The 23511-nt window shown below is 44.2% G+C and overlaps 1 protein-coding gene across 1 annotated transcript in view; it reads left to right on the top strand.

Moving 5' to 3' along the window:
* The window catches only part of LOC121671235 (D-beta-hydroxybutyrate dehydrogenase, mitochondrial), a 60459-nt gene extending 38793 nt beyond the window's left edge, over positions 1 to 21666 (top strand). The window contains exon 8 of the mRNA XM_042042557.1: positions 18298 to 21666. The gene's annotated coding sequence lies outside the window, so the exon portion shown is untranslated. The remainder of the gene's footprint in view (positions 1 to 18297) is intronic.
* Positions 21667 to 23511: the final 1845 nt, after the last annotated feature.

Raw genomic sequence — 23511 nt, 5'->3', positions numbered from 1 at the left:
TTATTATTAGCAGTGAATTATAGTGCTCAGCCTCTAAAAGTACTAGTGTTGGTGGAGCAAAAACCCAAGGGATTAGTGCTCCTGCTCTCACTGTGGCACTGCTGGAATGGGTGTAGGGCCCTGTGGGAACACCCGGAATGGCCCTGCTTAGATCAAATCCCTTTCTGAATATTATCTTTTGTAGAACTGTGCTTTTTTTGCTCAGTTCTGTAGTTCTGAATTGCAAAGGCAGAGCCATGACTGACTACACTTCTAAATATGGTGATAGTAAAAGCCTTTTCTGCTGCTGGCCTGACACAAAGCACTGCACCACTAGCAGGCAGCAGCAGCTTTAAATGAGCTCTCCAGACTCGCAGGGATAAGATGACGGCTCCAAAGGTGATACAGCTTTAGGATGAGGGCTGGACAGTCTGTATGAACACATTAGTTAAATAGTGATGGGAAATGGCTGGTGAATATCTGCAACAAGCCATGAGGCAAGGACTAGGTGGATAAATGTGTTGGGAAGTCTGGTCTCTGAAGGAGGTGCAGACATCTCTGCACAGTTCCCACAGTTGTTCCAAACCAAGGTTTTTTAATTTTCTGGCTATGCAATTAGCCTTGCTGTGAAGCCTCAGCAATGGATATTTTACCATGTCCCCTGGGAACCTGCTTCATTAGTTTACAATTTTAATTAAAATTGTGCTGCTTAATTTCTTTGAACTGTACTGACTTCAGTGGCGTGGTGCCATTATCTAACAGAACAGAAGGACACACCTGATGCTGGCTGGCTCTCACCATCGCTGTATGCAGGTCCTAAGGAGAACCAGGAGGTCCAGGCACTTTTAGTGCATACAGGCACATGGTATTTCTGGGAACATTTCCCCAATACAGGGTCATTTCCACCTTCTGCACCCAGCCAAGATGCCTTTGGGTTGCATGTCTTTTTCCACCCTTGCTGAACAAGTCATGGATTTCCTCAGTGCTGCAGAACTCTGGACATGTCCCCAGTGGTGAGACAGGTTAGAGATGCAAGGGGCAGAATGACAAGCTGGGTTTGTGCAATCCCACAGCTTGTTGCTGGTTGTGGAGATGGGAGAGAAAAGGAATGCATGGGTAAAGAGCCTCCTCTACACTTTCGCTGGCAGTACCTAGCTGGTACTCAGCTATGTCAGTCACAATCTTTGCTGGAGATTAACAGGGCAGAGATGTATTAAGTGCTCTGCAGAGCCTGAACAATGTAATTACCCTCCAAGTGAGGCAAGGATTTGTGCCAAGAGATTTTTATCTTCCATGAATGAGCTGGAGAGTGAAGGGCTCCTGGCTTTTATGAAAGGCAGGAAACTCCAACTCTCCAACTACTATTTTATGAGCCAAGAGATTTGACCACCATGAAGCAATGTCTGTGTCATTATGCCAGAATATGTCCGGACAAGGGTGGTGACTAATGCTGCCAGAAATGCTCCTGAATTACTCGTAAGCTGGAGCTCCTGGAGCACCTGCTGTCACCAAGGGGTCTGTCCTGGCAGCACCAGAGCACCTCTGCCCGCTCCCAGCTCTTCCTGGCAGCACTGCAGGTACTGTGGCCATACAAGCACTTTGGCACAGTCTGAAGTGAAGTTCCATGGGTAGAGAGAAGCAGGCTGCAAGAGAGGAGTGGTGTTTCTAGGGAAGGGGAGGACTTCGCTGGTGTTGTTGTCTCTAACTGCACCCATTATCCTGCCCTGTCTGCTGCTCTTCACAAGTAAATCCCTTTTGATCTGGAAATGGGTTTGGCTTCTTGTTCCACTGTCCCAGTGGTGGGAGGGCTGCTGCTGCTCTTAGTGGCTGAAATAACTGTTTCCTCTCTTGTGCCTGTTCTCTAGTGTCTTCTACAGAGGAACAAGGTCTCCTTGTTGTGTTTTGCAGAACTATCCAGACATTTAGTCCTTGCTGGAGCAGGCTGGTTTCCTGCTGGTGCGCTCTTTCATGTCTGTTGAAATTAATCCAGCTCTCCTGAATGTGGAAAGCAAGAGCAAGCTTCTGCTTTTGTGCCTGAGAGTCAAACCACATATCAGACTTGACGGCAGACCCTTATGGACCTGTGATAGTGATTCCGCTTCAGGCTCATCCTGCCTCTCCCAAAGCTTGTTTCTGTTTCCTCCCTTGCAGCCCATTCCTTTTGTTCCTTGTCTTTTAGAAGAAGCATCTTCAGTTTGTTAATCCCCCTTTGATGGCGTGTCAGCCACTTCTCTGAAGTTCAAAGGGATGAGCTCCAAGTCTTCATTTGACTTTCAAAGGAAGAAAGAACAAAGTCTGACAACATTCCTCTTTGCAAAGTCCACATTTATTGTTATTTTATTCTTCATTATCTTGTACTATTTCAAAATTTGTTTTAAGACCTGGCTTCCTACTGCAGTTAAACTACCAAGCCTCAACCTTTCCTTATCACTTCTCCCTTCTTAAGAACAGATATTGTTTTGCATTTCCCTAGTCACATCCTAATGCCCCAGATGTGCTCAAATCCTGCTGTTTCTGCAGCCTCTTATGTCAGTCCACTCCAATATGCAAAATAATGGTTATTTCCCCCATCTCTGCACTGAAAAAATGGTGAATTAGTATTTATTTATTGCATTATCTATCTTGCTTCTTACATCATGTCCAACATTATTAGTTTTATATTGGAAAGTTAGGCAAAGAGTTAATTTGGCTTGGGGCCATCCTGAGATTAGCATTTACCCATTTTCTCTGTAGAAAGACCCTCTCTTCTCCTTCCTTTGATCTACTTTTTCTCATGTAGCTGACTAAACTTGTCTGTTTGTGTAACACCTCCTGTGAGGTGTCATTTGGTCTGAGGATTGCCAGAGGTGATAACCAGATGCTTTTGACCCATGTGTATTGGTGCCTTTGCTTTTATTCCCTATTCCATTCCGTTGAGAATTTCTGCATGCTCCAACTACTCTTCTAAGGTGGTTAAGTGTGCCTTTGGCTGCTGTGCTGCTTCAGACCTTACCTCTTTTGGATGAGATACAAGTACCATGCAGCTTAATAGCTTTTCTTCCACTTTTGGTCTTGAATTCCTCAGCTTAGCCAATTTCTCATTTCCTAGAGATGATCAATTTGCCTTTTGGAATTGGGAATTTGGGATCAGAGGGAGGTTTCTTAGAGGTTTGTTGTAAATTAGTATGCTCTTGATTGACAATAATGTATTCTTATCCATTCCCTTTTCACAAGCTCTGCCAGTATACACTGGAGCTCCCATCACCGTGTGTCTCTCTGATGGGCTCCATACATCCTGTGGCACTGCAGTCTCCTGTGTCTATGCTCTCCCTTCACTCTGCCTCTGTAATCAGCCTCACCTTTGTCTCTGCTCCACGCACAGCTAAATCTCTGCTCTCCTGTTCACTGGCTGGTGACTGCTTAACTCCTTGGCTCTCCTGCCTCCATCAGCCCTGCCTTTCAGTAAGGGCTCAGCAGTTCATGGTCCACCAGCTGGGAGTGAAGCTTAAATAGGAAAAGGCTTATTCATGCGGATCAGGTGATGGGGCACTCCTACAAAGCCTCGCCTTCGGAACAAAGCATTTTTGGGGCTTGCCAAGTTGCCTCTAAGGATGCAAAAACCACCTCCTGTGCAATTCCTTCCCTTAACAGAGGGAATTCAAAACTTCACACACAGCCATGAGGTGCCTGTGATTATGTGGGCACAATGCAACCTTCGTGGCTGCTGTGCCCTTGAAGGAACTGGCAGAGAGGATCACAGCTGGTTTTAGCCTCCTCTCTGTCAGCTTTAGCTAAAAATTAATAGCACACAAGCTTCCTCCATACCCTCAAACTTGGACAGCTAACGCTTTCCCCTGTTGCAGTTTGCAGATACTCACATTCTGGTCAATAATGTAATTGAGATGTTTCCAGTGATCAAAAGACTTCTGACTAAGCTCTTGGCATAGAGAGGAAAAAGTGAAAGCCGGAGTCAGGGGGAATCAAGAATTCAACAGAACCCTTTGAACCAGCTTTTGATTTACATATGAATAACGTTGACCTGCAAAGGGAATTGTGTCCAGTCATCCCCTACAGAGGCACCAGGCAGGATCTGGTTCCTTGCTGGGAGTTCTCCCCCAGTTCCTATTAGGATTATTTTCTCCACCATGCTTTCATGACTGTGTACTTCTACTTACTCACATAGGATCTCACACAGATATGAACTCCCTTGATCTCGGGGGCAGTGAACCACAGAGTCCAGAGTGACTGTGGTATGTAGAACAGGGATAGATGTATAATCCTGGAGGTCTGGGAGGTGTCACATGCTGATGCAGAGTCAGCAAGCAAGATGTTGAAGTGCCTTGGTGCCTGTGGTGGTGGTGGGACAGCCCTGCAGGGACATCTGCTCTGCTGCGAGGTAGTACCTCTGTGCTGGGGGCTGACCCTGTGACTTGTGTCAGCTCCTTACGTGGCTTCTTGTCAGTTCTGCTGCTCCTGAAGGTGTTGGAGATGAAGGATTTTGTGGGTTTTTACTTAGAGGAGGCACTCAAGCATAATGTACAGCCTATAAACTGCTTAGAAGCCTCTAAGCTTTACTTACTATTCCTTCTGGGGTAACCAGCGTCATGTGCCAATCTGACTAATGCTTTTTAAAATGCACTAGATTAAAGGTGAATGTGTTGATTTGGATTTAGCAGTGGAATGACAGCATTTCTCATCGCTGTTCACATACAGCTCGTCAGGGATGATGAACACTTCCCCTTCCTGAACTCTATCAGTCATCCCTGAACGTGACAACAGCAGTTCAGTGATTTCATCCCTGCCCTTTTCACACACATCCATAAAACACAGCTGCATGCTATTGCCCCAGCTTCACACTCTGTGAGAATATATTAGCAAGTCAAAGCTTGAAGTTTCATATCTCGGTGTTCTGGGTTTTTTTATATTACTGTTTTTTTCTGAGTGTCAGCCTGCACAGGTTGATGATCCATCCCTAAAGAGGTTCTGCAGCTGCACACCTTCACTCCCAGCTGCAGTAATGTTAGCAACAACTGAGGCTGAAACTGTACTTTAATTCCCACATGAGCTGTGAAAGCCTTGTTTGTATCTGGGTGTCACTCCAGATGCCTCTGATGGTGTAGAAGGTAGCAACCAGTGCTTTCAGACTACATCAGGAGCCTCCATACTCACTTGGCTTCTTTCCTTTCTGGTCACTGTTACCTGTATTTTACTGCTTCAAAACTTATCTTTTCCAATTGATCCAAAATATTTTCAGTACTAATAGCTTTTAACTGAACAAGACTTTGATTTGGGATTTCTTGCTTTGGTTGCAGGGAAAAGAGGGGAGGTATTTTTATTTATGAGCACTCTACTCTCTGTGCCTGCAGGATACCTCATTCCTGTCTTGCTGGAGATGGTTTAGACCCACCCTACATTCATGGCAATTTATATTTAATCTGCTGTCCAGACCTAGTCCTTTTGAGCCACTTCAGTCCACACGCCTCCTTCTCCTTCCTATTTTGGGCTCCTGGGTGCTTTGACGCTTCTCTTGTAGCTCAGCCTTCCAAGCTTCAGCTTATGTGAAATCCCCAAGACAGCCAGCTTATGTCACCATCATCCATCAGGGACAGCCACAAAGAAATCTGCAGCTCAGTAGAGCTGCTCTTGCTCCCATTCCTCTGGGAAGGGACAATGTAAGCTTAGGGAGAAGGCAGGCATGCTGCAGAGCTGCATATGTGACATTATGACATTTGAACGAAAGAAAATAAGGTAAAACTAATTTGTTACAAACCCCACCTTTCAGTATGTGTTATATAAAGCAATCATTTACTGTGGTGTTAGAATAAAAAATTGTCAAGCATCATGTACAGATGTGATGGTTTTTCTCTCAGCAGTAGGAAATGTCTTTGTTCACAAGATGAGGTGAAAGAGAACATTGTCGATCTTGCCTGAGCGCACATCCACAGACAGTGAATATTTCCTGCCCTGCTTTGGTGCAGCCTGGCCTTATCCCATTTCCCCTTTTTGTTCTTCTGGGAGGGCAACTGAAGTCTCTAAGTGAGGAGTAGCAGTTCTTTCTCTTTCTCTGCCAGAATATCGGAGGGTGTCACCTGAAGGGCTGTTTAGCAGAAAGGCTGGAAACTTGTGTCCAGCTGCAAATCAGTTCATTTTCTCCCTGCCCTGGAGAAAACTTGGGGCACTGTGTCCAGATCTTGGTCATGCATTCAGTGGAGCCTTGCATGTGGCTGTGCTGCTGGCCTGCTGGGTGGCCTTGCTCAAGTGACCTTGCCACTCAGGTCACTTCTTTCCTGCTCCTTGCCCTGCCAATGTACAGGGACAGGACTGCTCCTGCAGTATGGATGAGAGAGAATCCAGAGGTTCAGCTGCACGATGGGCTCCTTAGCCAGGAGCAGGGCACTGTACAGCAGGTCTTCTGCCTGCACTGCCCAGAGCAGCAGGGACCTGGCCTTTGTGAGAGCAAGCTGCAACTGCAGAAGATCTGATGGAATATAACACATCACGTTACTAATCAAGTAGCTGTTATCTGTCTCTCAGACCCTCCTGACCCTTACCAGGAGTGCATACTATTTGTTTCCTAAACAGCCCCATGCTGTTCAATAATGTGAGAATTTTGTGCTTGAGAAGCTGGATGCAGCACTGCTCTTAAATGGCTGTTGTCCTGTGTTGCAAATTAACAAGATTGCACTAGGTTTGTAATCAACAGCAATTAACTCACCACAGAGGTTGCAAGAGAAATCTTTTCCCCACATCACAGGCTCCTCTGGTCTCTTTCACAGCACCCAAAGTCAGAGTACCAATGTCTTGCACAGGCACACACAGCTCTTTCTGTACAGCAACAGGGCTTGGGGAGTCTGCAGGGCTCTGTCCCCCAAGCCAGAGTCACCACTGGGGAGTGCAGGCGGGAGCAGCCCAGAGTTACTGATGTCCCACAGAAACCTGTTCCATGCCCTGCCATCCGTGCATGCATGGTGCCCATTCCAGCCTGACCAGCTGGAAGATAAGTGCCCACTGGACTGCTCCCAGTAGCAGTGAGGTGCAGCCTGAAGTCCCCACAGATCCCACAGGGAGGATCACAGCATGCTCACTGCCTTTATACCTCAACTTGGCATTTCTCTCACTTTTCCTCATGATGGAAGGGGCACCTAGAAGTATGACCTGGACCTGAGCCTCCATCCAGGGACCTACTAAACTTCAGTTGCATTTTCTTTTAAAAAGGCCTGACATCCCTTCTGACCCTCCACTTCTGCCCTTCCTGAGCTGCGCTGCTGTAGCGAAACCGTTCCAGTAGATCCACGTTGGACTGAGGAGGTCTCTGACTCCAGGGATGACATGGCATGCCAGGTTGTTGCTTAGGGAATGTGCCATCCCTGGAGCAGAGCTCAGTGCTCTGCCCTTCCAGTGGAGGCAGGGATCCAGCTGACTAGCCAGCTGCTTGTGCAGATAATTGCACTATCAGTGAGATAGAATTAGATTATGTTTATTTCATGATCAGTTTTGTTCAAGCCTTACAGAGACATCTTTACTATGTTAAGTTAAAATTAATTGCTTATTCTGGGAAAAGATTAACATCTAAAAGCTACATAAGACTTTCAGAACTTGTCTATTTAGTAGTGCTTGACTTGCTTCTACAAGGCTTGATCTTGCCAAGTCAAGAATGAAACATGAAGTGCATTAATTACAAGTGAACTAGGCGTAGCACCTGAGTTTGTACTCACTTCACACATTGCTAGTAATTGCCTGCTTTGTTTTTGCTGGTGTGTCTGAAGTGTCCTAGATATAAACTGGCTCAGATGGCCGATGACAAGGACATCTGTGATGTGCCTGAGAAGGGCAGCCAGGAGGCAGTTCCTTTTGGGACACGGCAAGGGGTAATACATGGCATAGCGGCAGTTCCAGCATCTCTTTCCCACATCAGAAGTACTTCTGCCACTGAGTACTTCCCTCATGCCTCCCTGCCCACTGCTGGGAGACAGGTCATGTCCAAGCAGATCTGGCATATTTCTTGAAGGTGAGAAAATATCTCCATTTTTACCTTAATTGTCCTGAAATTTTAAGGTCTTAAGGTGTCATAGTTGTCCAGGTAGCTGGAAGAGAGACCCTCTAATCCATATTCTCTATATCCACTAACTAAAAGATGGAGCAGCAATATTCTGAAAGACTCCTGCTAACTTAGTATCAGCAATAGATTTCAAAGCAGTTAAGGCTGCTCCTTCAGAGGCCAACAGGATATAGTGGATAGACATCCTAATGAGCTTCTGAACGTGGGGCTCCCTATTCAGTGTCCATACTTTTCAAATAGCTTTTGGAAGTAAATTTTCATGTTGATCACAGTTTTTGTAGCCTGTTCTCTCTCTGCTGTCTTCCTGCCTCTTCCCATATCAGCACAGACACTCTGACAACCTAGAGACTAGTGTTTTATTTCTGTCATTCCAGTTTTTCTCGTGTATTATTAGGTCAAGATGGTTGTCTCTGTCTCTTTTACTTCACTGAATCTGCTATAATGTAAAAGCAGCACTTACCTCATCTACAAGTGTTTATCAGCAAAATTCTCTCCCCCAAAACAGAGTATAACTTTATGCTATCTGTGTTTTCTCTGCTTTGGTGAGAAGGGGTTTTCCATCACTTTGAAAGCCACAGTGATTTGGCCCTGGGTCAAATGCCACAGAGTGATTATCTCTTTAAGCACAGATCTCAAAAGGAGATTTGCATCCCACTACACAGGCTTTCTCTAGGCTTTTCATACTTTCAGGCAGAACAGGGCCCATTTTTTGTGGGAGTTTTCTTTGGAGAGGGAGTCCAAGGACCTGTGCTGTGCAGAGAAGGTGTGACCCCAGCTCTGCAGCAGATCAGGTTTGTTGTGAGCATAAGTAAGTATGCCCCATCTCCTGGCACTCAATATCATTAGATCCAAAGCAGGATGCAAGCCTCCTGTCCCTAGGTACCTTTGGCTGACAAAATAAACATGAATTCATTCTGGTTTTCTCACCTCTCTCCTGCTCATGTCAGAATTGAGACTGAAGCTGTATGACCAAATGCACCATGTCCACCAGATTCTATGTTGCACTGATACTGACTTTTAACTAAAAATAATCTCCTTTGGAGTGTCAGAACTGTAGTTGCTATTTAACCTCTCCTTTTTGGTTTCTTTTTGGGCTCCAGAGAGGGGGGAAGAATTTGCTGTAGGAGGAATATTGGGGAAAATATCCACTCTTCCTTCAATTTTCTTTTGCCTTGCTGGAGCTGTCAATATGACACTCACACACACTCTTACACACTTTTACACAACCACACACACTCTTAGTCACACTCTTACACACTCCCACACACTCAGGCACACTCACTTGCACTCTTACTCACACTCACACCTTTGGTTGACAAGGGTCTGCCCAGGCTCATACTACTTGTGTAAAGTCACAAAATCCGCAAAGTCTCTCTTGTACCTCCTTGTTCCTTTCCCCTGAAGGAAAACAACCTTGTAAATTCTTGTGGCTCTTGGGAGAGGTGGGAGGTGGCTATTGACTTCCCTGGTGGTGTAGCTGCTTTTCATACTTCCCTCATCCTCAGCAGCCAGTGGGTCTGCACTGTCTAGTGCCAGGAAGTGACAACTGCAGCATGTCACTTCTTGGACTGGAGGAGTTCACCTGAATCGTTCATTATAGTATTTCACAGCTAAGCAGGTACAGCTCCTTTGGCTCTGTGGGGCAGGTCTCTTGCTCTGGTTCCAAGCTTGGCTGTGTATTTTTAAACATTATTAGAGTTCAGATGAAATTGCTTCCAGCTGCTTTCACAAAGCCTGTATATTGCCAGGGTCACAATAATGTTCCTTTTCTGCCAGACTGTGGTCTCCTACAGAGAGGTCTTCAAAGACCAGTCTCAACGAAATCAAATTATTTTTGAATATAATTACCTCTCACCCCACTAAATTTCATTGTGTTCCAAAGGGTTTCCTGTAAATAGATCCCACTCTTTAGGGGACCCATGCTATTCTGCAGTGCTGGTGGAAGCCAGCCCTCACCAGACTCCCCTGCACTAGCAATTCTTGGACAGACAGTGCCTAAGTAGCTTGTCATGTGATAAAACATCACATTTCTTCTCCCCAGTGCTGCTTGTACTGATATTCAGCTCCTGCAGGAAACCATATGGCTTCCAGAAGCCTACCCACATACCTGTACATGCCTACACAGTCCATGAGTCACATTTACTGTTTGGATGCCCCCTGAGTCATCTGAAAATCTGCGAAATTTCCATGTCTCTTTTCCATGCAATCTCTTAAGAACTTTAGACAGTTATGTATAAGCACTTACATATGTATCTTTTTTTCTATTCTAAGTTTCATGAGTGGTGATATGCTGGCACTTCTTATTTTTAAGGAAGTTGAATCTTGATGAGAGCAGAGCATTGGCTGCAGCTGTCTGAGGATGGTATTCAATTGAGAAAGTGAGACCCTTTTGAAAGAAGGAGCAAGAAGTCCAACACACTTGGGCTTTCAGCCTTTCTATCTGCTCTGACAGGGCCCATACCTGATCACTCCCGACCCTTGGTGTGTTTCTGTGCCCAAAGGCAGCTGCAGTGCTGCCTTCAGTGGGATGTGAGTATTTTGGGAGTCCTTGACGAGACTTTGCTGTACTAAGGAATGGCACAGAGGGATCACACTTGGGTCACTCAGGGCATTCTGGGGACTGATCCAGGACAGCAGGGCTTGGGGCAGATGTCTGTCTTCATGCTGTCAGCTCCTCAGCTGCAGGGACTCCAGCCTCAGACAAGTCTATCTGCCCTTTATCACTGTCTTGACACGATAATTTTGCTGCCTCAGGACAGCACAGGTGATGTGTAAGCTTTGCCTGTTGCTTTTGCTGATGAAAGATGAGAAAAGACAGTCTTTCTCCTTCCTCTATGATAGGCCAGCTCTGAAGATGCATTATAGCCCAAATTAAAAACAGCAGCCCCAAGGTTTGCTGCAGCATCGTGGAGTGATGTAACCAGCCTGCCAGAAACAGCTACTTTTGCAGCTGTACCCCTAATGCAGGCAGTGTTGGGTGTTTAGCAGAATAATCTCACAAGCAGTTGAGGGAGAAGGAATGTGTAGATAGACTGTTCTGCTGTGAAGTGTGTGAGGTGACTGCATTAAAAACATCAATGTCTCCTCATAAGCATTCTGCAGCCAAATGGTGGTTCTGTGGCCTTATAGAGCCAGAAAAATTGTCAGAGGTACAGATGAGTGTTTTGTACACCTGGAAGCAGCAGTGAGTTTGTAGAGAACTTCTTGTTGTAACTCAGCTTAGTAAAATTGCCAATAATGTTCATTAGGGAAAACAATCAGGCCACTCTCCCCTCTGTGAGAGAGTGTGCTGCTTTATTCACCTGCTCCAGAATGCTGCTCAGTACAGGCACAGATTTTTTACTGATACTGTACAGATTGTGAAGCATGTGTGTGACCTGGAAAGCTGCAAATGGGCACACAAAAGCATTGCTAATTTAGACCACTCCCACCCTTCATTCTGACTGGTACAGTTTCAAAAAATTCGCTCTGCAGAATAACAAAGAACCTCAACCAACAAACCCAAGATATTTTCAGAATGTGATAGCAAACCTGGATAACTTGCTGTATAATATTTAGTCAAACAATATTGGTAAAATACGAGTTTTAATCTTATTTCAGTGGGCTACAAGGTATATATACTGGTGTATACTGCATGCAGCATGTATACATATGCACATGAGTATGTATGCAAAATGTATGAGGTATGTTCCATATAAATAGATCAGCAATGTGAAGAGCAGAGCTAAAGGAATGTGGGTGCATGAGAGGACAGGAGAGCTTTAACAGAAGGCTTCACTCAAAGCTACTTTAGTGCAGAGGGGTCTGGAGTGGTGAACCCCTGACACAGCACTACTGGGGAGCTGCTCTGCCTGCAGATGGTACCTCACCACTGAATAGGCAGCTGCTTGAATACTGGCAGCAATGTGCTTGCTAATAAGAAGAGGAATAAGAGGTTGAATAAGTAGAGATAAAATATCCTGTCTGAATGTATGCTTTTGCACAAGTGACAGAAAGGAGCTGAGTGGTTGTTTTTAGGAAGGTTTGTTCTGCAAGTGCTGCTGGAGGGATCAGTACAAGAGATCCGAGCCCATGTAATGCACTCTTTAGTGAGAAGAAGAAAGTTGAGAGGTTGCTTCTGGCAGAGCCTGTTTTTGCTCACAGCAAAAGGAATGCTCTGGTGGATGCCTGTGCTTCAGGAAGCCTCTGGCAGTTCCCAAGGGCCCTTGTTGCCCTGTCAGCCCCGGGGGCAGCTCTCTGTAGGACAGCACTGTCACACTACCTGCAGCCCTGCCCCAGCTGTTCCCGTTCCTGAGGGGCACTTCTGAAGCTGTCTCTTGTTCAGCCTCAGAGAGCTTAACAGATCTTGGCTATTGAGGGGAGCTTGGTCTCCAGCTGAGCCTCTCAGTAACTCCTAGGGAATGGTGGTGTCTCCTTACAGTTTTCCAGGATGAAGAGGCCACCAGGAGCAGTGAGTTTTAGATAGAAATAATAAGGCTGGGCACCCTGGACCCCTGCTGGCTTGTGCTACTCCATCAACGGACTAGCAGGGGCTCATTTTGCACTTCCCATATGCCACCTCATCTTTCCTTCTAGCTGAGTGCTTTTCCTCAAATGGACTATGGATCTCTGTAGGCTGGGCTGTTTTTGTAAATTGTTTACATTGTAAAAGTGCACTGAGATATCAAACATATTGTTTAATGAGCCTAGGGATGACTCCCCAGGTCTGCACAGTTATTGAAAAGATTTTAGGGGTCTGTAAAATGAAAACCAGTGTCCTGCTTTCAATATATATCACTGCTGAAGCTGTCATGGAACAAGGCTGATGGTTTCACTCTGACTGTGATGATTGTGGAGTGATCTCCCTGGCTTTAGCAGAGATGCTTTTGTGAGGATTGCACTCTCACTGCCTGGGCTTAAAGTCTGCTTTCCCCTGCAGCCACCAGCAATGAAATGGAGTTGGCCCATGTGTGGGATGGTAAAATCTGCAGGGGAGTGTTATGTTTTCCACATTTTCAAAAGTACTTTTCACCCATCCAAAGAGTTTACAGAAATAACCTACTGCAAAATTTAAAAAAGCAGCAAGTGTTTGTATTGTGTAGAAAAGTTAAACTTACTGGGGGCTAGACCACATAGTTTTCTTATTATACTGCATGGGTAAGGAAATTTCTGAAACAAGGGCTGAGGGCTGAATCTCCTTCAGTCCCCTCACTGGTGTGGCTGCAGCCAGCAGGGTGCTGCGGCCCAGCATGGATAGCACAGTGCTATGAAATCTGGGCAGTGAGAAGCAGCGGAGCAGCAGGGAACTCTTCCTGACTAATTGCAGAAACTCCAAGAAGTTCACATAAGGAATTAAGCAAGAGCTGAGGTTGCTTTATACTCATACAAGATTACTTTGATGCTTTCAGTTCTGTGGGCCTATACATAAAACAAATACAACGGGTATCTAGCAGCTAATTCTAGCCACAGATGTAAAAACTAGCACAGCTCAGTTGCTAATTCCTTGAAGGTATGAGCTGCTTCTGATGTAAACATGAGCATGTGGCTTGCTGTGCAGAGACTTGCCACAAAATTTTCATTTTTAGTTACATTAAGCCAAAGCAGACAAAAAAAAAATCTGCAGAGGCAAAGAGGCATCAGAAATTCACTGGAACTACACTGAAGTTGTACCCTGCACTAATAGCCTTAGCAAACAATAATTAATACAGCCAGCATGTCTCATCGTATTGTTAAAGAGAATAGAAACAGAGATAATCCCTTCTGAATTGTAATGTAATGCCATACATAATGATATGGTTTTCTTTCTTTGGACTGCTAGTTTTGTTTTCCATGATGGAATGTCTTCAGAGGGTCTAAATGAAGTGTTTGCAATGAAACTGGATGCTTCCTCCAGCATGTAATAATCATAACCAAATAGGTTTTAATTAATAATTGAATAAATCCTTAGTGAGTTTCTGAAATAGGAGGCATGCTCTATATCTGCATGGTGTCAGGAGATCTGCGAGAACACTGAGCTGTTTCTGATTAGGAAGCTGAGAAGTCATCCTTGAATCCAGACCAGTGATGGTGGACTGAGCTCTTCTCTTAAGCCCACCCTTAGTGCTCAGGCCTGGAATTTCTCAGCTATCCTAAGGCAGAAATGTAAATTCAGTGCAGCTTCAGTGAGCAGAATATTATTCTTTCTCATTAGCTGATTTCTGTTCCATTCTTGAAAAGATTAAACATAAAGCAGTAAAAAACCAAGCCCAAAGCTATCACAGCTTTATCCTGTCCCCTCCCACTGACCTTAGAGAGCTTACCTAGTATTTTACTATGCTAGAGATGTCCTCAGCTATCAGAATAGTCCTTGGGATCCCTGACTTTGAACAAGTTATCTTGAAGCTGCTGTACACTACAACACTGTCCAAACCACCTACCAGAGGACCCCAGAAACGTCAAGAATGAAGGCACAAGATGAACTCTGTATGAAAAACATTTTGCTGGAATGAAGCAAACCCAAAATCTAAGTCTTTGTAAACTGTTTCTCCTCAGTATAGATCAATTTCAATATAGATGCAGCCCAAATCTGGCTGAGAAAATTACTTTTCTATTTAAAAAAATAGTCTAGTCAGTGAGTACTTGAGGTGAAAGGCACCAAGCCTCCAGGAGATGGAAAAGGACACTACATGCTTTGAGAGGAACATTTTTCTGTGTTCAGTCTATAGTGATGTGTGACTGCATCAACTTGCACCTTGAAACCAGCTGAGAGGCTTGTCTCCACTCTTCTAGTTTGGAAGCAGCTCAAAACCTCACTGCTCATGTCCCAGGAAGCTTTCTGTGGGACCCTTGTTCTTTTTTGCCCAATAGCCTTGCTGATCTGAAGGTACCCTGTGAAGTCCTCTGCTCTGGTCAACATCCCAGATTTTCTGCTCTGCCACCTTCTAGTGCAAATTCAGCTTAGTTGAACACAGATGGCCATGGTTATGTATAACTCTAGGTGAGGTCTCACAAGTGTTTTGTGCAGGACCGTTAGTATAGCCCTATCTGTAAATCTCACTCCTGAGGCCTCTGTCAATTATCTTCCCCTTTCATGGCCTTGGTAAGGGCTCACAGTCATCCTTTGTTGACTGTTTTTGTTTCTAGCCTGGTATGACTTTGATCTCTACACTATTCCAACTTCACAGCATTTCCTTTTGCTGTATCTTTACACATCACCCCATGCCTCTTCTATAAGCTTGTCTCTGTGAAGTATAAAATATTTACTGATGAAAGAAAAATATTTCTTTTTTTACCTCTTAGTCCATGTAGTCTCTGCATCCATTTAAAGAAACTTTGCTGATTTCAGCATTTAGCAAATACATAAGTGCAAACCATTCCAGGAGAGAGGCCTGCACACCACCAAGTTAATGTTTTATTTGGCCACATTTCCAAATTATCAGGAAAATGGGACAAGAATTGCAAGCTTACACCTGTCTTCCAAAATTTCTTGTCTTTATGAGTCAGTCCTGGTATCAGACAAACTTGTTACTCAACGTTCTCTGCTGTTGCAGTAGTGCAGTTCTGAGAAGGACTGTGGTACAGCCTCTGGTGATACCACTTCTTACCTTGCAAAAAAACCAGCTGTTGTTAGCGGAAGATTTTTTTCCCCCAGTAATGAAAATCTGAAAAAAAAGGAAGGTTGATAGATTACTTCCAGAAGTGCTGTATTTTGAGGACAAAAAGCAAATAGAACGAATAGAAGCACTAGAATATCAATAGTAAATAGCCTTACAGTACATGTTGTCCTTGAGTGTGCATGTTTGATTACTGCAGCCAGCTTCCCTGTACATTTCTGGAACATCTAGCTGGACCCTTGAACCCATCTGGAGAAGGTAGCTGTCTGTGCAGCTTTGCCAACAGCAGCAGAATGCTTAGGTCAGTGTATTCAGAAGTAATTCTGATTCTGGAAGCCTGACGTGAGCTCTTTGGGAACTTACAGCCAGAAGATGTTAAAATTTTTATTGACCTAAACATGCAACAGTATTTGATGAAGCAATCAGGGCAAGAAAAGTAATATAGAAGTAACAAAGCTTAAATGAGTTATCTATAACAGAGGATTTACTGAAAGGACAAACAAGAATCTGCATTTGAGTCAGTGACAGGACTTTGGACTCTGATCACGCCTTTTACAGTCAGTAAGAGTAGGCATAATACCACTAGGATTTAAAGAGTGGTTTTTACAAAACCCACACGAAGGCTCTCTGCAGAGGACTTTCGTGAAAAATGGGCAGGTTTGCAAGGATTTTCTGCACCTAAACACATATCAAAATATAACAGAAAAGCTGTGTGGACCCTGCAGGATCTCAGCACCACTGAGTGCTTGCTCCTGGAGTGAAGGGCGGGATGCATTAACTGTGGGCAATTCCTGCAGGCCCTAGGTCATCTTTATCAGCAGATCCCTGCAAGCTGGACAATGTCCCAAGTTTCTTCACTGTTCCAGCTCTGTAGTTGTTCAGTGGGACACTGGAGGATTCACCCTCAGCATCAGTCACTGGCAGCCTCTCCCTTTAATTACGCATAAAATTCCAAACGAGACTAAATCTTTTCTTGCACTCTCCAGCTGCATTCCATTTTAACACTGCTCTTTTCCTTCACACATCTGTGGTACATACTTGCTTTTATCCTCCCAAAGCTTCTACACAAACAAGGAGGAAGAAAACCCATTAAAGGGAAGGTGTGCCTGATAATTCAATTACCTGCTCACCACCAGTGAGCCACGGGGGCCAATTTATCATGCTGGCTCCAGCAACTCACCCTCTCAGGTGATCTCTGCAGAAAACTTCTACAATCTCAAGGAGCAGGGAGTGTGGTGGGGCAGGAGATGGGAAGCTTGGGCCCTGTGTACCCATAGCCCAGCCTGTAGCCAGTAACAGGCACAATGGTACAGATGGAGCCACGATTTGTGAAGGGCAATCCAGCAGTGTGCTGATTGTGCTCCTGCTAATTGTCCTCAGATATGTATTTCTACAGTTATTGGGTGAACTCAAAAGGTAGGTGTTAGCACAGGAGGAAGGAATTTTAAACAAGTTTAGCTGCCTGTCATTCCAGGAGAGAGAGGGGTTACTATAAGAGCTCCACGTGCTCAGTGTGTTCCTGCAATGTTTAGAAATGCTCAGTGTTTGGTGTGAAGTAGAACATCTTAATACGTTGCAACAAAACAGTTTATTTGGAGAGTAACTCTTAATTTCGAAACAAGGTACTTTCTGAAAAGTATGATTTTGATTCCTAAAAAGATCACTGCCAAACTCCCTTTATTTTCCCACTCACCTAATCTAGGTACACGTCTCTAATCCCAAAATACAAAGACTTTTTGTCTTTTCAGATGCACATGATGGACAGTGTGGTGGTAGCAGAGTATGTATCTCTCACCCTTGTGCAAGAGGCACAAGGCTGGGCACAATCCCATGCTTTCTACTACAAATACTACATTGTTTGGGTTGGGAAAACAAAGGTGTCTTGATGCGATATGCTGTGATATCATTTTGCTGTGTGCTGCTGGATCGTGTGGCTCAGGCACAGCATTTTCTGTACTCCAGGGGTGGTGAAAATCAGCACAGAGTAAACTGAGCAATGGCTAGCAGCTCTGTTTCAAGGCATGCTGTGAACTGTGCCACAGAAACAAAGAAAAAGCACTTCCATGTTATTTACTTTATTTCCATCGAGTAAGAGTGACTTCTGTCCTTTCTAGGAGAAGGTGCTACTTTGCATAGCCTGTGTCTGAATCCCACTGTGAGGTTTAACAGCCTTTTCTTGTGCTTTGCCTGAACTAGAGTACCTTACTATTTTGGGGCCATTTGTTACATTTTCATAGGATGTGAAGAGTTTAATTTATTTTTAATAGATATTGTTTTAACTGGGTAATGTGATCATACAAAAATCCATGAATTTACTTTCTAAACACTCCCGTTAGTATTTGGGCAGGCACACCCCAAAGCAACTGCTGCCTTCCTCCCAGGAAAACACTGCTCAAGAGGCTCTAACGTGCTCTTTGAAGGTTTATTTCTTGCATCAGGTTTTCACACAGACAAAGTCACTTCATACAACACACCAACCTCTCTGCTTAATTTGACTGGGAAAGTTAAAATAGGCAGGTTATATAATGATGTTTATCTTTACATCAGGAAGTCAACTAAGAAGCTGTTAAGCTGATATTATATAACACAGCCCTGATTATAGAAAGTGTGGAGGAAGATGGTCTAGGTTTATGCATGTCATATTGGCAGTAATTGTTAACAATTATAATTAATATTGTTTCATATGCTTTTGTTTTTGATGTTTTGCAGCCTTCCAGAAGATGTTGGAGCATTAGCAGCCAAGCACTGAATGTTACTTGTTTATAAAAATTCTAATTGCACTCTTCTGTACATTAGATACATATATTTAAACAAAACATTCTAAATAATGAAATAGAAGTCACGTATTTCCTATAATGCTCTAGTTCCTGAGGTTGCTGGAGTAATAAAACTGACTCTTTTGTAGGATTGTAAACTGTCCTAAACCCAGTAGATAAACCTTATTACAAGAGCAAAAGAAAGATGAGTTTGCTGTATACACATAGCATACAATCCCTAACTGAAGAAGAGCTCAAACAACTTCAGTACACACAAACTGCACAGTGATAGGAAAAAAAAAAGGTTTTTTAGACAAAAAGAAGTCCAGTTTTCTCTTACTCTCCCTGTAAACAGGAACACGTTCTTCTACTAGCCATGCCCAGCTGGACACTCTAATGCTAAGAATAAAGACATCCTTGTATTCTGATGGAGATTGGATTAACCTAGAGACAAGTTTTAGTTATGAGGACAAACTGGATATGCAGTTCAAAAATGAAAATTATGAAGATTGTATTACTGGGGAAACTCTCTTCTCTGTATATAAAAAAAAAGATTAAAATTAAATAAGCAGAGATGTGTAAGAGGATCCCACAAGAATTCCATTGAGTAGGCTTAATAAAATTTGCTTAACTGTGATTTTTAAAAATAAAACTTTGATTTTAACAACTGAAGATCAGATCCTTCCCCATGTAGTAGGCAGCAACTTATTTTACCCACAAGAATGAAGATGACAGACAAAAGTGAGCTGGTATTTCAACTGTTAATGGTATCTATGATGGGCACATGACTCATTGTGTTGTGTCACAGAGTAACTGCAGACTGTGTTGAAAAGAGTAGCTTTAGTTTTTAGTGGCCTCGTGAAAATTTTCCCTATGTAGTAGTTTTTGCAGGGAAAAAAAAGACACGTTACAATTCCATGTTTTGATTCAAGTAGAATGTTTCTACAAGAAGTATTTTGCATCTCTTATAACCTGCAAAATTACAGATGATAAGGAAAAGGTGCTCTTCTGAAAAGACATCTCCTGGAAGGTAATGCTGTGGCACACGATCCAATCTTATCAGATATCAGAGAATCCAGATGAGTGGAGGCATAATGAGCAAAGTAACTTCACTCAGGCTTCAGTCCTTGTTAGGCGGGGGAAATGAGGCTCCATTAGTTTCACTGCTTCCCCAGTTGGCTGTGAAGCATTGCACTGAGTTTGCAGGGGAAGTGAAGTGAAAGCTTTTCTGCAGCTGTCAGAGATCCTTTCATGAGCAACAACTCCCAGTTCTGAATGAATAAGGGAAATCATCTGCTTTGTATACTATAAGGTGACTGCTAGTACTACATATGGTGACCTTGGACATTTATGTGACAAAATTAAGGGAGGACCAATTTTATTGTTTTTGTGTTTTCTTTCATTAGTAAGCCCAATATAAAAAAAGTCTTGAGTTTTACTCATTATTCTTCAACAGTCAGCATTTCTTTTATTAGAATTAATACTATAATTATATCAGTCTAGAAATATTTCACCTTATACACCAGTGTCCAACTTTAAATATGAACAGATGTACCTGCACTTATTTTTTATATATTTATTTATTTATCATTAGATGTACCCCACCTTCTGTTGTAACAGAGTTTGTCTCAGCTAGTTACTACTGTGTTTTTTTTGGCCGTACTAATAACTGTAAATTCTTGCAATGCGATGATGTCTGCAGTCCTTTTTTTCTTGGTGTTCTTGTGTTGATTGCCATTATGTGTGGATCTAGGGAAAGTTTTTTGAAGTCTCCTGTTCTGAGTTCATTATACTTCTCCAGTTACTGTGTGGGACACCAGCTGCAACACATCTACTGCCATTGCCAGTTTGTGAAGCCTACATTGTCAACTGGCTCCAGTGGGACTTAAAGGGGTTCACCAGGTAGCTGGCACAAAGTCAAACCCCTCCATGTCCTGCTACCCTGTTTGTGGCCAAAGTGTGACTGCCTCAAACCATAAGAAGCTTGACAACATTCTTTTTCCCTTTGGTGTGGCGCCAGCTGAACAGGTGAGGTTTCTAAAGTAGAGTCATTTTTAAAGTGGCAGCTGGACTGCCTTGAGGAGTAGGAGCTGGTGTAGGATCAGGTACAAATCTGTGGCAGGGCTCACTACTATGATCACTTGCCAGAGCAGGCAGCTGCCAGCAAGCTCTGGTGTAGTTTCTCAAAGTGGGAAAGCCTTGTCTCTGTTTCACTATAGCTTATGAAACTGGGGCTATTAGGCTCTGACACAGGGCTGCTTTTTCCCCATGTACAAATGGCATGGGCTAGGATTAGGTGACTGTTACAGCAGGTTTTCCAGGGGAAAAAAAGCTTGTGCTGTGCTGGCCTCCCTTCTGCCAGAAGTTGCCTGGTCCTGTATCACACATCCCCCCTAAGCACCATGTCCTCAACAGGCAGAGCAGTACATGTGCTGTAACAAGCTGCCTGTCCCTGCCAGAGGTCGTCCCAGGCAGAACATCCCAGACGTGCTCCTGGCAGCAATTGCAAAACAAGGGATTTTAATGGGGAAATCTGAGGGCAGGGAGAAAGGGCCATTGGTCACATCCTCAGATGCTTCTGAGGCCAAGAGGACTACAGTGGCAATGGGCTGCTGCTTTGTGTAATTGTCCTGGAGTTCCTATTCCAAGGGTCATTTTGGAGCACAGCCAGGGTGTGTTAAGCACAGCATAAAGTTGACTTCTATACTGACCACACCAGTCATAATTTAAGTACAAGCTTTTCTGTATGCTGCATGTAGTGGTTTGATTTAAATGATATTGCTTAAGTTGTGGCACAAACGATGCTCTGGTTCATACTCAGTTTTTTCCTTCTCCAAGGGCACTACAAAATGTCCTGAAAGCTGGAGCCTGAAAAAGACAATGTGCAATACAGGACAGTTTTGCAACACCGGCTCTAGCTGCAATGTTGCTTGTAAAAATGTCATTTGCTTTCATGGAATATTTTCTGTATGTGCTGGAATTTCAAACCCGCTTTTCATACTGAAGTTTTAAGACTGTGCTTTCTGGTTCAACTGCTTTCAATCAGCAGATACACTCCCAGAACAGAAACAGAAGTGCCGGGAACCAACACCACTCTCTGAGGTACAATAAGGCTCACCTAATTGCTTCCTGACTTGCTGATCCATCATCCTGACCCCCTCTTTGATGTTTTCTTTCTTTATTTTTCCTTAAGCATTAGTAACAAGTGAGAAATGCTGTCTCAGGGTGTTATATATGGGATTATTCCTCTATCCCCAGCACAGTGACCGTATGTAATGGGATTATCTCTTATTTAAAATAAAAAAGACTTGGAAACATCAAATCCTGTGTATGAAAAAGTAGTTTCTTTATGGTGGTTCCTTTACTTGTAAAAAAAAAATTCTTTTTTTTGCTTTGTAATAATACATTTATGTCAGTCAGCAAAACAAACCCAAATGCTGCAGAAGTCTCCTTTCTGCTAGCTAAATTTAGCTTGTTCTTCCTCTCCTTCTGTATATATATTCCTCTAACATCTAAAGGGCTATTGCCCCCTTGGAGTACATTTATTGCTGGTGTAAACACTGAAAACTGATGAGGCCAGATGATGGAGCCTTCTGCCAATGTCCATTCTTAGCCTGCCTTCATTTCAAAATACCTGAACTGGGACCAGTTGGTGCCAAAATTCTGAGGTATGAATATACAGCTAGAAAGGAAGAAAATGGGCAATGTGTGTCAGTTAGCACTAAATGCATGTTCTGTTTGCTTCAAGGAGATGTGTGAATACTTTCACAGTACACAACTGTGGGAGGAGGAGAAACTCCTGGCACAAATCAAAGAACAAAACATAGGAGTATTGGGGAGGGAAAAGAGAGGCCTTTTCTAGATCTGGGTTAGATCTGTCACAGTGTCAGTTTCCTTAAGGTTAGGTCTTTTGCAAAGAGAAATCTAGTTCTGATTTTTAGACTTGAAATTTGTGAGAGTTGCCTGGGAGACTCTTTTTTAGGTTCTTTGGCTAAGCTCTTGAACATTTTCAGGTGTGCTTAAATCTAAAAAGTATAAATGGAGATGCAAACTTGGATCAAAAACCCCAAATCACATCATCAGTATTTGCTTTGAACTTTCAAGTCTCTTTCTGCCCCTCATATGTGCATAGACACAGGGTTTGAAGTGTATCAAATCAGGGGCTCTGGTTGACTGTCCATCTGATTGAGAAATAAGTTAACATTCCCCCTCAGAACAAGAGTTATGCCTAGATTCACCAGCTTTTATGTACATTTCCTTTTAATGGGTGTATAGAATATGCTGCAAAGACCATTAATTCACACATTTCTATCCAAGGCAGCCATTTCTATGCTCTGTCACCTCTTTGCTATCTTGCAAAAAAGCAAGCTGGTCTGCCTTTGAAGGTAACTCCTTACCATTTCCATGCCAGTTTTGAGAAAGGTCATAATTCTGACCCAATGTCAGCCTGTAGAGCTCATTTCTTAAACTTTCCAGGAAGCAAGGCTTTTCATGCTTTCTCCCATGATATCCTTATGCTAACCTTCTGCCCTCCGTTAACTGCAACAAAGCTATTTCTTTATCCTGCTTTAAATGAGTCCTTCCTCCTCATCCTGGTCTTCACCAGGATGACTGAAGGAAAAGCCCCAGCAACAGTTGGATGCCAGTGCTCCGTGTATTGCTTATTGTGTAGGCCGGCAAGGTCTGTGAGGTATCTTTGTCCTCCTGCCTGTCCCTTGACCTCCTGCAGGTAAAGCGGCTCTGGGCTTCCCGCAACCAGGCACAGCTCTACCTGCGCTTCCTCGCCGCAGGAGCCGGTCCGTGCCCGGCCCTCCCGGAGCACCAACACAGTCGTTTGGTCCGTGTTGCCCAGAAGCTCCCGCACTTAAACACGGACAAGCGATACAGCAGGTACCCGGCGCACACCTGGAGCTGTTCCGCCCTCCCGCAGCCCACGCCGGGCACCAGCAGCGGCGCGCGGGGGGCCGCTCAGGGCGGGTTTCGCCGGGGGCCCGTCCCGGTGCCCGTCCCGCCGTGCCCGTCCCGCCGTGCCCGTCCCGCCGTGCCCGGCGCTGGCAGCCGGCGCCCCCGGGGCCGGGCGGGGCGGGGCGGCCCCTTTAAGGCAGGGGGAGCGCTCACCTGCCTCCTCCCCCGCCCGCCGCCAAGGTACCGGCCCCGCGCCGGGCCC

The sequence above is a fragment of the Corvus kubaryi genome, unplaced genomic scaffold, assembly GCF_017639235.1.
Source record: "Corvus kubaryi isolate FWS band 111438036 unplaced genomic scaffold, C.kubaryi_AGA036_p1.0 37397, whole genome shotgun sequence".
Taxonomy (NCBI): domain Eukaryota; kingdom Metazoa; phylum Chordata; class Aves; order Passeriformes; family Corvidae; genus Corvus; species Corvus kubaryi.
Note: the sequence above shows the minus strand (reverse complement) of the source record. Positions and strands in the feature narration are given on the sequence as shown.